This window comes from Pangasianodon hypophthalmus, chromosome 11 (assembly GCF_027358585.1).
Source record: "Pangasianodon hypophthalmus isolate fPanHyp1 chromosome 11, fPanHyp1.pri, whole genome shotgun sequence".
Taxonomy (NCBI): domain Eukaryota; kingdom Metazoa; phylum Chordata; class Actinopteri; order Siluriformes; family Pangasiidae; genus Pangasianodon; species Pangasianodon hypophthalmus.
Window position 1 is genome coordinate 2,399,934 of NC_069720.1, and position 14,070 is coordinate 2,414,003.

The 14,070-nt window shown below is 38.9% G+C and overlaps 1 protein-coding gene across 4 annotated transcripts in view; it reads left to right on the forward strand.

Moving 5' to 3' along the window:
- Positions 1-4,436: 4,436 nt before the first annotated feature.
- Positions 4,437-14,070, forward strand: part of zfhx3b (zinc finger homeobox 3b) — a 376,578-nt gene continuing 366,944 nt past the window's right edge. For 2 of the 4 annotated variants that reach the window (XM_053237891.1, XM_053237890.1), the window contains exon 1: positions 4,437-4,769. The gene's annotated coding sequence lies outside the window, so the exon portion shown is untranslated. The remainder of the gene's footprint in view (positions 4,770-14,070) is intronic. The other 2 variants (XM_053237886.1, XM_053237888.1) reach the window with 1 other exon arrangement.

Below are 14,070 nucleotides of genomic sequence, written 5' to 3' on the forward strand. Positions count from 1 at the left end.
CCAGCCTCGCTCTTTTTTCCTCACTATAAAAGTTAACAAGACGAAAAAAAAAAACCCCACAGCTTTTCATGTTACCGAGAAACCGCAAAGCATAAACTCCTCTTGAAGTTCATGCGATATCGTGAAACAATGTGGATATCGTGATAAATAATATCACAGTACACTTTTATACCACTGACTGAATCAAATGTTAATCAAAATATTAATTCTGCCCCAAAAGTGTTATTTTCCCCCTTGTTTGTGGGAAGTTAGTTTTGTGGATGTTAAATATTAATTTAAAAAATAATATAAATGATATAAATGTATAAATATATGTAATAAAACTTTCTTTCACAGTGTTCACACTTATGGACAGTCAGTTTAAGGCTTCTTTTTTAGATTTTAGGAAAATGTATGATGTAAATCACCTCCAAATCACTCGAGAGCATCACTTTATCCTGAAAAATCATTATCCTGATTTCTGTTGCTCTCTGGACTGTTTGTTGTTTTCAGTGTAGCATGTCTTTGCTATATATTTACCAACATTTTTGCATAAAATTAAAAAAAATTAAATTAAATGAAAATATTTGTATTTTTGTTCCAGACTCTACTGAACGCTTTACATTTTTAAAAACGTATTTTTTTCCAAAGATTTTTTTATCTCCTTTAACTGTGTAAACTTTGCATATCTCAAGAACGTTGTTATATTTTGTACATTAACATTAAAACAGAAACATTAAAACTTCAATTATAATGTTTGATTTTTTTTTACTCATGGCATTCTACACATGGATAATCCCTTGACTCTTTTTTTGTAATAGCAGTGATATTAAGAAAGTATTTAGAAAATTTTAGGTAATAATAATAAAAAAGTAAAGAAGCTGGATATGCTTATAAATAATTTATGCAAGAAAGGGTTAAATACAGAAATTGAATATATAGTATTTATTTATTTATTTATTTGAATTTAATTTTCTAGAAATAAATGCAATGCATCTCTACTGTTTTTTTGGCACCTTGTTAGTCATCCTAAATATCATGACATATATTGTGTACCATGAAAATCTATATTTTTGTCATATTCCTCTGCGCTATTTCTAGTATTTTATGGTCGAGTCTGGGTTGTTTTGTGTGTTTTGCGATCTCCTCTGGGCTCGGCAGTGAGAACATGTGCTTCGCAGGTGAAGATCGACTTTATGTGAGAAGAATCACTGCTGTGTATCGTGGCCAGGTGGCGTCAGGAGAATAACCAACAGCTGTGTGTGTGTGTATGTTTGTGTTTGTGTGTGTGTGTGTGTGTGTGTTTGGCAGGTCAGAGGGTCAGGAGAGACCTCTGGGTGAGAAGCTGTAGCTGAAATCAGCTAGATTAATAAAACAACAGAGCAACAGAGTGAGAGGGAGACGGAGAGGGAGAGTGAGAGCAGGACGGGACTCAGAGGAGAAAAGCAGAAGTTAGTCTCCCTCTCTCTCTCTCTCTCTCTCTCTCTCCCTCTCTCTCTCGGCACCCTGCTTTTCCATCCACCGCTCTCTTAAAAAAAGACCTCAGCAGGATTCCCGGAATCCCGTCGGTGCTGGAGAGCTGGAGATGTTTGATTTCACCACTGACACATATCTACTTAACCAGGAGAAAGATCATGAGGTAGTCCTTTCATTCGCTGTAGAACTTTTTCACTTTACAGTATGGGTTGTATGGACGAGATGAAAAAAAGATGGTAAAGAATTGCAGGTTAAATAAACTTTGTTACTTTGGAAAAATTTCTGAGTAGCTGAAGCCAACTCTACAATCAACTACACGCAGTGTGAAAGTCTTTTTTTTTTTGGCATTTTCCTTCCCTTTAATGAACCGTTATCAGTTTTATATCACTTTTATGCGTACGTCTAGAGATCCCGAGGGAATTCTGACTAATCCCTTCCACCATATTTTCACATTAATTTAGTATTTTTAAAAATATAAACAAACAAAAAAGCGTGGCATGGTGGTGCAGTAGGTGTTGTTGTTGCCTCACAGCTCCAGGGTTCCTGCTTCAACCCTGAGCTCGAGTTCCTGTCTGTGTGGAGTTCCACATGTTCTCCATGTGCACGTCTGGGTTTCCTCTGGGTTCTCCAGTTTTCTCCCACTTCCAAAAATCATGCAGGTAGGTGAACTGACAACACTATATCTCCACTAGGTGTGAATGTGTATGTGAATGAGTGTGTGTGTGTGTGTGCGTGTGTGTGTGCACGGTGCCTTGCAGTGGTCTGGCATCCTATTCAGGATATATTCCTGCCTCACGCTCAGTGTTCATCCCATTCCAGGCTCCTGCAGTTATTTTTGTTTGTACTCACCTGCGTTTTTTTTCTAATGAACGTATTATTTTCAACAATTAACAAAGCCATTTAATCCACAGCTACCCTGATCAGGATAAAGCATTTGCTAAAGATTATTGAAGGAATGAATGGATGAGTAAATCACAATTTACACCAGAAGCAGTATATCACAGCATCGCGTCCAATAAGCTCCTGTAACGTGGACTATTTTTGGTGCTACATCAGCTTCATATCTGATCTCATATCTACATAAGAATAAAAACTGCCCTCTCACGTCTGTATGAGAGAATATAAACGTCTACTCACGTATGGATGAGAGTAGAAACTGCATGCTCACGTCTGTATGAGAGTAAAAACTGGCTACTCACGTTTATAAAAAAGAAAATAAAAGTCTGCTCACGTTGGTATGAGAGTAAAAACTGCTCGCTCACATCTGTATGAGACTAAAGACCTCCCTCTCACGTCTGTATTAGAGTAAAGACCACCCTCTCACGTCTGTATGAGAGTAAAGACCGCCCTCTCACGTCTGTATTAGAGTAAAGACCGCCCTCTCACGTCTGTATGAGAGTAAAGACCACCCTCTCACGTCTGTATGAGAGTAAAGACCGCCCTCTCACGTCTGTATGAGAGTAAAGACCGCCCTCTCACGTCTGTATGAGAGTAAAGACCGCCCTCTCACGTCTGTATGAGAGTAAAGATCGCCCGCTCATATCTGTATGAGAGTAAAGGCCGTCCTCTCACGTCTGTATGAGAGTAAAGACCGCCCTCTCATGTCTGTATTAGAGTAAAGACCGCCTTCTCACGTCTGTATGAGAGTAAAGACCGCCCTCTCACGTCTGTATGAGAGTAAAGACCGCCCTCTCACGTCTGTATGAGAGTAAAGACCGCCCTCTCACGTCTGTATGAGAGTAAAGACCGCCCTCTCACGTCTGTATGAGAGTAAAGACCACCCTCTCACGTCTGTATGAGAGTAAAGCCCTCCCGCTCACATCTGTATGAGAGTAAAGCCCTCCTGCTCACATCTGTATCAGAGTAAAGACCGCCCTCTCATGTCTGTATGAGAGTAAAGCCCTCCCGCTCACATCTGTATCAGAGTAAAGACAGCCCTCTCACGTCTGTATGAGAGTAAAGCCCTCCCACTCACGTTGGTATGAGAGTAAAGCCCGTCCTCTCACGTCTGTATGAGAGTAAAGACCTCCCGCTCACATCTGTATGAGAGTAAAGACAGCCCTCTCACGTCTGTATGAGAGTAAAGCCCTCCTGCTCACGTCTGTATGAGAGTAAAGCCCGTCCTCTCACGTCTGTATGAGAGTAAAGCCCTCCCGCTCATGTCTGCATGAGAGTAAAGACCGCCCTCTCATGTCTGTATGAGAGTAAAGCCCTCCCGCTCACGTCTGTATGAGAGTAAAGACAGCCCTCTCACGTCTGTATGAGAGTAAAGCCCTCCTGCTCACGTCTGCATGAGAGTAAAGACAGCCCTCTCACGTCTGTATGAGAGTAAAGACCTCCCGCTCACGTCTGTATGAGAGTAAAGACCGCCCTCTTGCATTTGTATGAGAGTAAAAAAACGTGCGAATCTCTAGTTAAGTGTTCCATGTTTAAGTATCTAATCTATGATTCACAGATTTATTATTGTTAATTTTCTGTCTTTATTCTTTATTCTTTCTCTCATCTTTTCTCCCAAGCTTTTTAAATTTTTTATTTATTATTATTTTTTTATTTTAAAGTGGTTTCCAGGGCCTGGACTTCTCAGCTCTCTCAGCCTCAAGGCGAAATCGTACACTAGAAGAAGCTACTTCTACTTTCAGAGACGAGCTAACCTCCTCAAAGGATGCTGGCGTCTGGAGAGGGGATGCCTATGAGTGGGGCACTGGGGGGGGGGAAAGCACAGGAAAAGGAGATGAGGAGGGAGGGAACATTCGGATGTTTGATTCCAAGAGCAAGAGAGAGAGAGAGAGAGAGAGGGAGAGAGAGAGGGAGAGAGAGGGAAAGGGAGAGGGAAAAAAGTCCACACAGCCCCCCTGTTCTTTGTAGAACATTTAGGTTTGACCCTCCCTTGGTTTCTGTACTCCCTCCCACCCTAACACACACACACACACACACACAGACAGATACACACACACACACACACACACACACACAGGCCAAGAGATCTGCAGGATATCGTAGTCGCCAGCATTTTATATCCACTACAGTAGATGTGTGCTTTTTTAATACATATCTCCACTCCATAGTGTGTCGAGTCCATTCAGGCAGCGCTAAGGACAGAGGGACAAAGAGACAAAAAAGAAAGACAGATGGAAATATAATTATTAAAAAAAAAAATCTTTAAAAATGCATTGAAAAAAATGCATTACACTAGACTGGCATGCGTCCTTCTTTTTTTCTTTTTTTTTTTTAAGAGTATAGATTGCTCAGAGAGAGAAATCCCCAGATTGATGTTTTCCCCTTGAGCAGAGAAGACACACTGGTAGAAACTCCGGGTAAGTGTTTGGGCTTTTTTTTCCTCCCCTGTCTCTGCACCGCTGATGATTACAATGCTGCTGATTGATTGGCTCGCGCTCTGGATTATCACGTCACGAGGTGCCTGCTGATGAGATGAGAATGAGAATGAGAATGAGAGAAAAAAGGAAAAAAAAATGGACAAAACCTAGCGTCATTATTATATCTTTTCAAAGATAAAAGATGATTTTTTGGGGTGTACATATATATTTATATATGTATGTATGTGTGTATGTGTGTGTGTGTGTGTGGTCTTGGTGCCGCCCACCCTTCATTAGCTTAGCTGGCGCGTGCTGATGAGGTGTTAAGGAGGGGTTACAGCTGATGACTCGCAAGCAGCTGGCCTTTTTGTGAATATGCAGATGGGTAGGAGGGGGAAACGCTGCCCGTGTGCCACGCGTCGCCGTGTTTGCACTCTCTTTATAGGGAGCCTCAGAAGATTGCCTGTGTTTTTTTCATAATGATCACCACACGCTGATGAGGAGATGAAGGAGGAGGAGGAGGAGGAGGAGGAGTGAGGAAGGGAGCAAAGGGATGGCAGAAAGACAAGCTGGGAATAATACACACACACAGAGAGAGCGAGAGAGAGCAAGAGAGAGAGAGAGAGAGAGAGAGAGAGAGAGAGAGAGGGGGGAAATGGCGACATTCAGGGCATATTTTCACGCCGTAATGATCCCCGGCCTCTTCTCCACCCTGAGTCCACCCCTCCTCACTGCCTTTTTTCAGCCTCATTTGCATGTCAAAGCTGGTGGAAGGCTGTGAAGATTAGTACGAGATGACATAATGATGTAATGAATTAAACGCTAGCATTTAGCTGTAGCTCGGGACGCGTGCGCCGGACGTGCGCTGGGGCTCAGAGACGGCAAACGTGACCATGGGAATTACTTTATTCGCTTTCAAGTTTCTTTCACATTCTATCCATATATCTTTCTATCTATCTATCTATTAGTTTTATTAGTATTATTTGTAATAATCTCTTTAGATCTGTCAAGAAAACAACAAAATAATATTTCATATAAATTTCTTACCATTTATTTCTTTATGCTTTTAAACCTGTCTGTGTTTGAAACGATGCACTCGTGTACTGTACATTACCACAATACACACTATACATATACATTACATGTATTTGGTAAGATAAGATAATAAAGTTTATTAATCCTGTAGGAAATTCTGTGCCAGTTGCGCAACACAATACAAAAAACACTGAAAGATAATAAAAAAGAAATATTCTTCAAAACTGTACATGTGCTTTACTGTACTACTTCGTCATGTTAAATTCATGTAGAATTTGCTTTTCAGTTACTAAGAGCCAGTTTTAGTGTTTAAAGCTCAAAATAAATATTGCGGTGAAGCAACAGACGAAAGTGTTTAAGGCTTAAAAACACTTTAGCCTTCAGTTTAGGACAAGAGTGCAATGTAAATACAGTAAGAGTGAACTAGCATAAATAGCTAGCATGAATTTTTCATTCTGTGTCACCTAAACTGTCATAGCCAGTTAAAATAGCTATTAAGGGAAATATTAATAATATTAATATTAGTAATTTAAAAAATAGACAACAAGCTATTGCTATTGCTATGTGTTGATTAGCATCACTCTTTTTCACACAGGCAACAAATTAGCTAAACTAGCAAACAGTTAAAGGTTTACCTGCAACATTTAGATGAAAACATACAACTTCTGGAATAAAAAAAAATAAAAAATAGGTTATGGATTAACATCCCTTTAATCTTCAAATAAAACATGATGATTTCAATATAATCCAAAACTAAAACGAAACTAATCTGTCCTGAAGACTTAAAAACTTTATCTCTGACTGTTACTGTTACTGACACTGGAGACTCCTTCCATAAATGTTAAATAAACATCTTCTTACAGAAAATTTCGCCATCTTCCGCCATCCAAGTCCCTGTGTATGAGCTGTTACTATGGAAACAATAATTTAATATAAACCTGTGACTTGCAGCTGCACTACTGTGAGTGCTGCTGTTATAGAAAATTGATCAACACCTCCCGTCCAATCAGAATCCAGAATTCAACAGCGCTAGGGTAAAATAAAAGATAAACTGTAATATAGCAACACACACACACACACACACACACACACACACACACATGGGCTATATGATGTTGCAGAGTTTAGTTAAATGCCCTGTGGGTAATGTGACAGAAGACAGCAGAAGTGAGGCAGAGAAAATGGGTAAAATAGAGCAGGAGCAAAAATAGGGAAGAATAGAAAAAGAAAGTTAAAAGAGATGAAAGCTAAACTGATATGACCACTGCAGAAGGAGAGAGAGAGAGAGAGAGAGAGAGAGAGAGGGAGCTGGAGGTAGAGGAGGTTTTCCTCAGTGCAGATTTACACAGGATGAGTTTTCTTTCTGATGGTCTTCTTAGTGCGGCTCTTCAGACAGGCCTCGTCCCAAATACAGTCCTACTCCTGAGACTATTATTATTATTATCATTATTATCATAATTCTTCTTCTTCTTCTTCTTCTTCTTATTATTATTATTAAAATTGAAATTGAAACACAGCTTACTCAAGATGCTCCTCTTTGTTTATGAGCCTGTACACTGCAAAAATGGCATCTTAGCAAGTGAAAATATCTTATATATAGTTTAATTTATCTATTATTTCCTATTACAAGATTATAATAAACCAAATATTAATAAGATTCATTATTTTTTTTTACTAATTTCAAGCTTTCCATTTTCTTATTCTACTGGCAGATCATTTTTCTTCTTTTGAGAACAAGACTATTTCAAGCTTGCAAGCTTTTTTTGGAATGAGTAAATACGTCCAGGAATAGCTTTACTAATCATATATTTGGTTTAGTGGAAAATAGGAAATCCTGATACATTTGACTATATTTAAGATAGTTTCATTCCCTAACGTCATTTTTCCACAGTGTGGAGAGAGGAAAGGAGTGAAGGCTTCCCAAAAAATCCCCAAACTGTTCTCTCTTTCACTTTAATCTTCAGTCCAGATGAAATTTCTGATTTTACAGCAAAGGCTAGAAAAGTTTATCTCCACTAATCCTCCTCATGTGTCAGGAATACTAGTGAGCATAAACTATTGATTTCATATAACATTTAATAGAATTTAAATATATAAATCTATAAAATATTTCATATTATTATATATGAATTGTAAAAATAGATATAAAATAAAGAAGGCACGATACCACTTTTTCTTTTCCGATACCGAAACCTTGAGTAGCAGCTGATACTGTTTCCTTTAAAAATTACTAAGCTTTAAAATGTTTTTTTTTTAAATCACTTAAAAAATTACAGGATAAAACACCTCACTAAAATCACTTTGAGACAAAAATCACTTCCTCTGTAAATATAATAAAGTATAAAGTATAAATATAATAAAGTCAATCCTAATCAAGTCTCTTTAAACTATATGTAAACAATTTCAGTTCCAAAATTCTTTTTCCAAATCCAATTCCAATCTTTTTTTTTTTGTTAATTTGTTACAAAATCAGATCGTTTCTTTTTTTCTCCATTATCTGATTATCGCTGGTCCGATAGTGATCCTGGAAATCAGAATGGTTCTGTCTCTAAAATAAAACATCACTATGACTCAGATATGTATAATAATGTATAATAATGTATAATAATATGAAACATAGAGAGAGTTAACAAGATACATTTCTAATTCTGTTTTTTAAAAAAAATTAAATATTAAATAAATATTTTTGATATAAAAATAGTAAAAAAAATTGTACTTAGTGACTATCAGTCGTCTCTGTGTTAGTGTGTAATCCTTCGCTCTGCTGGACGGGAGAGTGAGGTGATAATTGAATAATCAATATCTGTGCATGTTTATCAATCTCATTGATTTTCTTTGATGCATGATAATTCTCTTTCTGATAATATTCCAATATTCCATCGATATTCCACTCATCTGCGTTTGTATTGTCTGTAAAAAAATGTGGAAGGATTCTGTGTGTTTGTGGATGCTTGTTTGTGTGTGTGTGTGTGTGTGTGTGTGTGTGTGTGATGCATTCTTGGGTAATGAGGATCCATTCTGACAGCAGGCCTGGTCTACGATATGGATGTGTTTGCATTGTGTGTGTGTGTGTGTGTGTGTGTGTGTGTGTGATTTGATGCTTCATGGCAGTGATGCACAAGCTCAGATAGACATGTATGAACTGCAGGATGTGTACACACACACACACACACACACACACACACACACACACACACACTAGACAGGATGTCCACTGGGATTTCACACTTCACTTCCCTTTTGCACTGCTGAACACACACACAAACACACACACACACACACACACACATACAAATGCCTGACCGCTTGTATCATCTTTTTTTTTTATTAAAATAGATCACTATCTCATACACACACACACACACACACAGAGTATGAAGTTAACAAAACGTCTGTCACATTTATCGTTTATTTTTATGTGTTCCTTCTTATTCTTATTTGACGTGTAAAAAATATATATTGTGTACATCACACTGCACTCTCTCTCTCTCTCTCTCTCTCTCTCTCTCACACACACACACACACACACACACAAACAGCTGCTTTCCCAATAGTAGAGAAGAGAATGAATAATGAATAATCTGGCATTTTTTTATGTTTTGTGGTGGATTTAATCGCATTGCGTTGACTGCTGCTTCATTTTGTTTTGGACCACGTCTCAGTTTTTAGTTCCAGAGCCGGTGGCTGCAGTGGCTCAGAAATAATTACTATAAAGTAGGCCACAGAAAGTGCACACGCTAATAAATACGTAACAGCAGAATAAATATCGATCGGGTGTATGCCGAAGATACGATCCACGTCTGATTTGATTTTCACACTTCTATGACTCTTGATGTTGATGTAGGTTTAGATGTAGACGTGGATGTAGGTTTAGATGTAAGTGTAGCTGCGTTTTCTCGTATATATTCGCGTGTGTGTGTGTTTTAGAAGGTGTCCAGGCTGAACCTCTCAGCTCCTGTCACTACACTTTTCCCAGGATCCTCTTCACTTCTTCATTGCCAATAACAAGGATGGGCAGGAAAGGGGATTATTGGTATTGATCCACCCAGGGGGATCATTAGGCATCACTATCAATCCACAGCTCCGAGCCGCACACGATCGGCCCGCACACACATTGCCAATTTGTTCCTATTAGAGAGCTCGGTCTCTCCGTGTCTGTTCTGATAGAGCCGGCCGGCACGGTGCGGCCCGGCACAGTGAGAGAGCGGCTAATCCGGACCACAGAACAGGTGTTTTGATCACGTCCTCACCTCCAGGATTTTGTGTTATAGCCCTTAAATCTAAAAACTGTTTAACTACAGTGCCGTTGAATTCTCTATTCTGATTGTTTAGAAGGTGTTAATTAATTTTCTGTAACAGCAGGCTTATATTAACACGCTCGTTCTAGTATGTTATCGTTTCTATAGCAACAGCTCATTCACAGGGACTTGTACGGCAGGCGCTTCATATACACTGATTTAAAAATAAAAATATATCATTGATATTTTTTTACGGAATGTATGGAAGGAGTCTCCATTGTCAGTGCTTTGTAACAGTCAGAGGTAAAGCTGTAAGTTTTCCAATGTCTTCAGGATGCAAGTTTACGCTCTCCGCAGTTTCTTGCTAACACGACAAGCTGCGTTTTTTTGTCTTATTACCTTCAAGAAAGAGGAAAAAAAGAAACGTTTGGTGAAAGAACGAATGTTTCTAGCTGCTATAAAGTAAACAGAACTTGTTTCGCAGACGTAAATGTAACTATAAATGGATAAAAAAGTGTGTTGTGTCCTTGTAATCACATGCAAATCGCTGTTGTATATGAGAAATAAATAAATACATAAATAAATGAGAAAGTGCTGTTATTGGAAAATAATAAACATCGGGGTGTTAAGAGTAACTCTACTTCACCACACTACTCTGTCTTTGGTTATTTTACTATAACAGCACAACACGGAGTGTTTTATTCGTTAAACCGTCAGTATGTTGAGGAAAATAAAGTTGAATGTTTGAGAAATTAAACAGAACAATATGGCGTGGTAACGTGGCACAGTAACGTGAGTATTTTCGAAACACGGAAAGTCTCCGTAGAATTTGTAGCCGAAATACTTTCTGTGTTTCGCACATACAGTATCTGTGTATATAAGAAGCAGTTTTCTAGTTCCAAAAGTTCTTGTACAAATTAATAACCTCTTAACAATTTTCAGATTGTCCTGTGTTTTGTCGCCTGTTATTTTTCAGATTAAGAACAGGATAACGTGCAGCACTAATAACACGTGTACAGACGTCCGTGTGTGTTTAACCCTGTTCATTGACCAGCGTGTCAACAGGGAGCGGAGACTCAAAGAAACACACACTCCTGCCTCCACTTCTCGAAAACAGCTCTTAAGGCAATCAAAGAGCGCTTGGCCTTCCGACTCAATAGCATCTGAAAAGGCGATATTGAAAAATCCATGTCAATAGATTTATCCCTCGTACCCTCAGAATGCTGATACGATCTGATGGCAGCGAGCCTGCGAGGTGTTTTAGCCAAAAGAATTTAAGGGCAGATTATCGACTGGCACGTGAAGATCGGGACGCGTCACGGCTTGCCTATGTACAGTACACACACACACACACACAGAGTCTAGAGTGGATCTATCCAGACGTCTGCTTTTCCCATGACCTCTGACCCCCAGGGTCGGCCCAAGTGACCCCTAACTGCTCTGATGGAGATGGAGATGGAGAGATGATACATTCCGTGTCTGACTCACGCTGCTCTCGGGTCGTTATATAGTATACTACAGAAATATCACACTTAAATGTGAGTCATATAAGGATTGGAGAAATGATTCATTCTGTGATAAATCGTGATTCGTTTGTTAAGTGATTCCGAATCAATGCAGAAAATGATAAGACTTAGAAAAATAATAATCAGCCTTACAGACTTACATACATGTATGCAATATCTGGTACAAAAATTTAAACGTAGGCAATAGATATAGAATTCCTTTAAAAAAGATTTTAATGCTTTTTGAATATTAATATTTATAGTAATATAGTCATATTGCATGCAAACAGAGTAAACATTAGTGTTAGCATACACCCTATTGTTTCTCATTCATTTTTATTGGTTTCTGTGGCTTGATTTTCCTCTTTTCCTGGTGATCATTCCATAATTTCCCAAATCCTATTCACTATCCTGTATATGCTCACTACATAGGGTTGAATTCTGGATTCTGATTGGTCAGAAGGTGTTGATTCATTTTCTTTAACAGCAGCTCTGACAGTAGTGCAGCTGCAAATCACACGTTTATATAAAAAAAGTGTGTGATAAATGGTGACGTTTGATAAAGTGACTTAAGGAGGTGTTTATTTAGCATTTATGGAAGGAGTCTCCAGTGTCAGCACTTTGTAAGACTCAGAGGTAAAGCTGTTACTAAGTTTTACACTTTATTGTTTCTCGGTAACATGAGAAACTGCGTTTTTTCCTCAAGAGAGAGAAAAAAGAGAGGTTGGGGAAGAAACGTCTGTTTATGGCTGCGTGAGTGTTTTATTTCCTACATAGTAATTTTGCACTTCATTTTAAAGTGTGTGAAAATATTGCACGCTGTAAACGTCAATTATTCAGAAACCATTTTACACATCAAGTGAGACGAGTTACACTTTAGGAAACGTGTTTTTTTGTTTCAATAAGTGACTAAAAGTAGAACATGGCATCTTAAATGTTTCAAATGTGGATTGTTGGATGATGGATGACAACAATATTATATTTTTCAAGCTCATACTGGAATAAATCATAAATCATAAATTTATAGAAATCAAAAAATGAAAGAAAGGATCAGCACCCTTAAGTCATGAGGTCGCTAGATTTCCATGTTTAACCTAATCGAATACGAAAAAGATATATATATTAATATTTTTTTTGTTCGGAGCTATTCATGTGTACTGATGCTGGTTAGAAAAATGAACAAGGCATTATTTAACATTACTGTTTTGCTCTTTCTGCACTCAACGGTCTGAAATCAGAGCCTTTCCCATAATCAGAACAACATGGCGCTCTGTGTTTCAGACCGGTTATTCATATTCAATCTCGCTGAAAAAACATCCCTCCGCTTTTCAATAACAGCGCTGTCAGGCACACGACGAGCCATCGCTGTAACACATTCCCGAGAGAATCGCTTCAAGACGGCCATTTTCTTTCACCTAATCAGACGAAGCCGCAAAGAGGAAAGCGGAAAAAAGCCGGAGACGGGACGAATGCACGCGCCTGCCTCGCGCTCGGTCTGTGAAGAGGCTTTGGTGTTGACCGCAGGGTTTAATATGTGCGTACATCAGGTTTGGAGAGAGGAGCTCAGACAGTTTGTCATTTTCAGACAGATTTAATGATCCCCCTGCATGGAAACACAATCAGCGTCCAACAGAGGGCAGTGCACACCGCCCGGTACACATACAGCAAATTCTTTGTTAATACACATGAAGATGATACGCAAGGCCTTTTGTTTTTTGGTGCGAGTTTTTTTTTTTTTTTTTTTTTTTTTAAACGCTGACTTCTGGATGGATGTGTCCATCAGTCGTCTTTCTTTCTTCAGATGAAATTCTTTTTTTTATTTTAATTTTTAACAGTAATAGAGAAATGCACACCAATCGTATGCAACATCCAAAGATGTTCTTGTTTCCTGCACAAGAACCAGGACCATCAAAAAAGTGTGCACAGTTTGTACAGATATATATTGTACAGTTTGTACAGATATATACTGATACCATGTTGTTGTTGTTGTTGTTTTTTTATGAAGTAGAGAAGAAGAGACAGGCGTAATCAGGGTGTAAAAAAAAAAAATGTCAGGGATTGCTCGGTGACAAGCCTCAAAAATACACAAATGAAAACATGCAAGGCAGGACGTGAAAGCCTGGCGGGGAGCTTACCGTGCTCGGCTGATGTATTTTTACTCACAGGATCTATGGGCTGCTGTGCTCCCTGGCAGATCATCATCATATTAATAGTGTGTGTGTGTGTATATATACGTGTGTGTGTGTGTATGTGTGTGTGTGTGAGCACTATTTCGTCAGGTGGAGCTGAGGAAGAAAAAGAGGAGAGATGGATGAGGGTTGTTGCGGAGCTCTGAGCGTTTTAATTATACGGGCTGTGCTGCGGCGTTGGCTGGGCATTTGCTATCTCGTGCTGGCTTTAGCCCCTCGTCTCGTGATTTGAGCTCTACCTTTATCCCTAAGCCCTCAGCTCCTCTGGCCAAACAAAGAAAAAAGGGATGGCTGGGCTGGGGTTTTACAGCCCTGCTTACCATTAATATCCTCC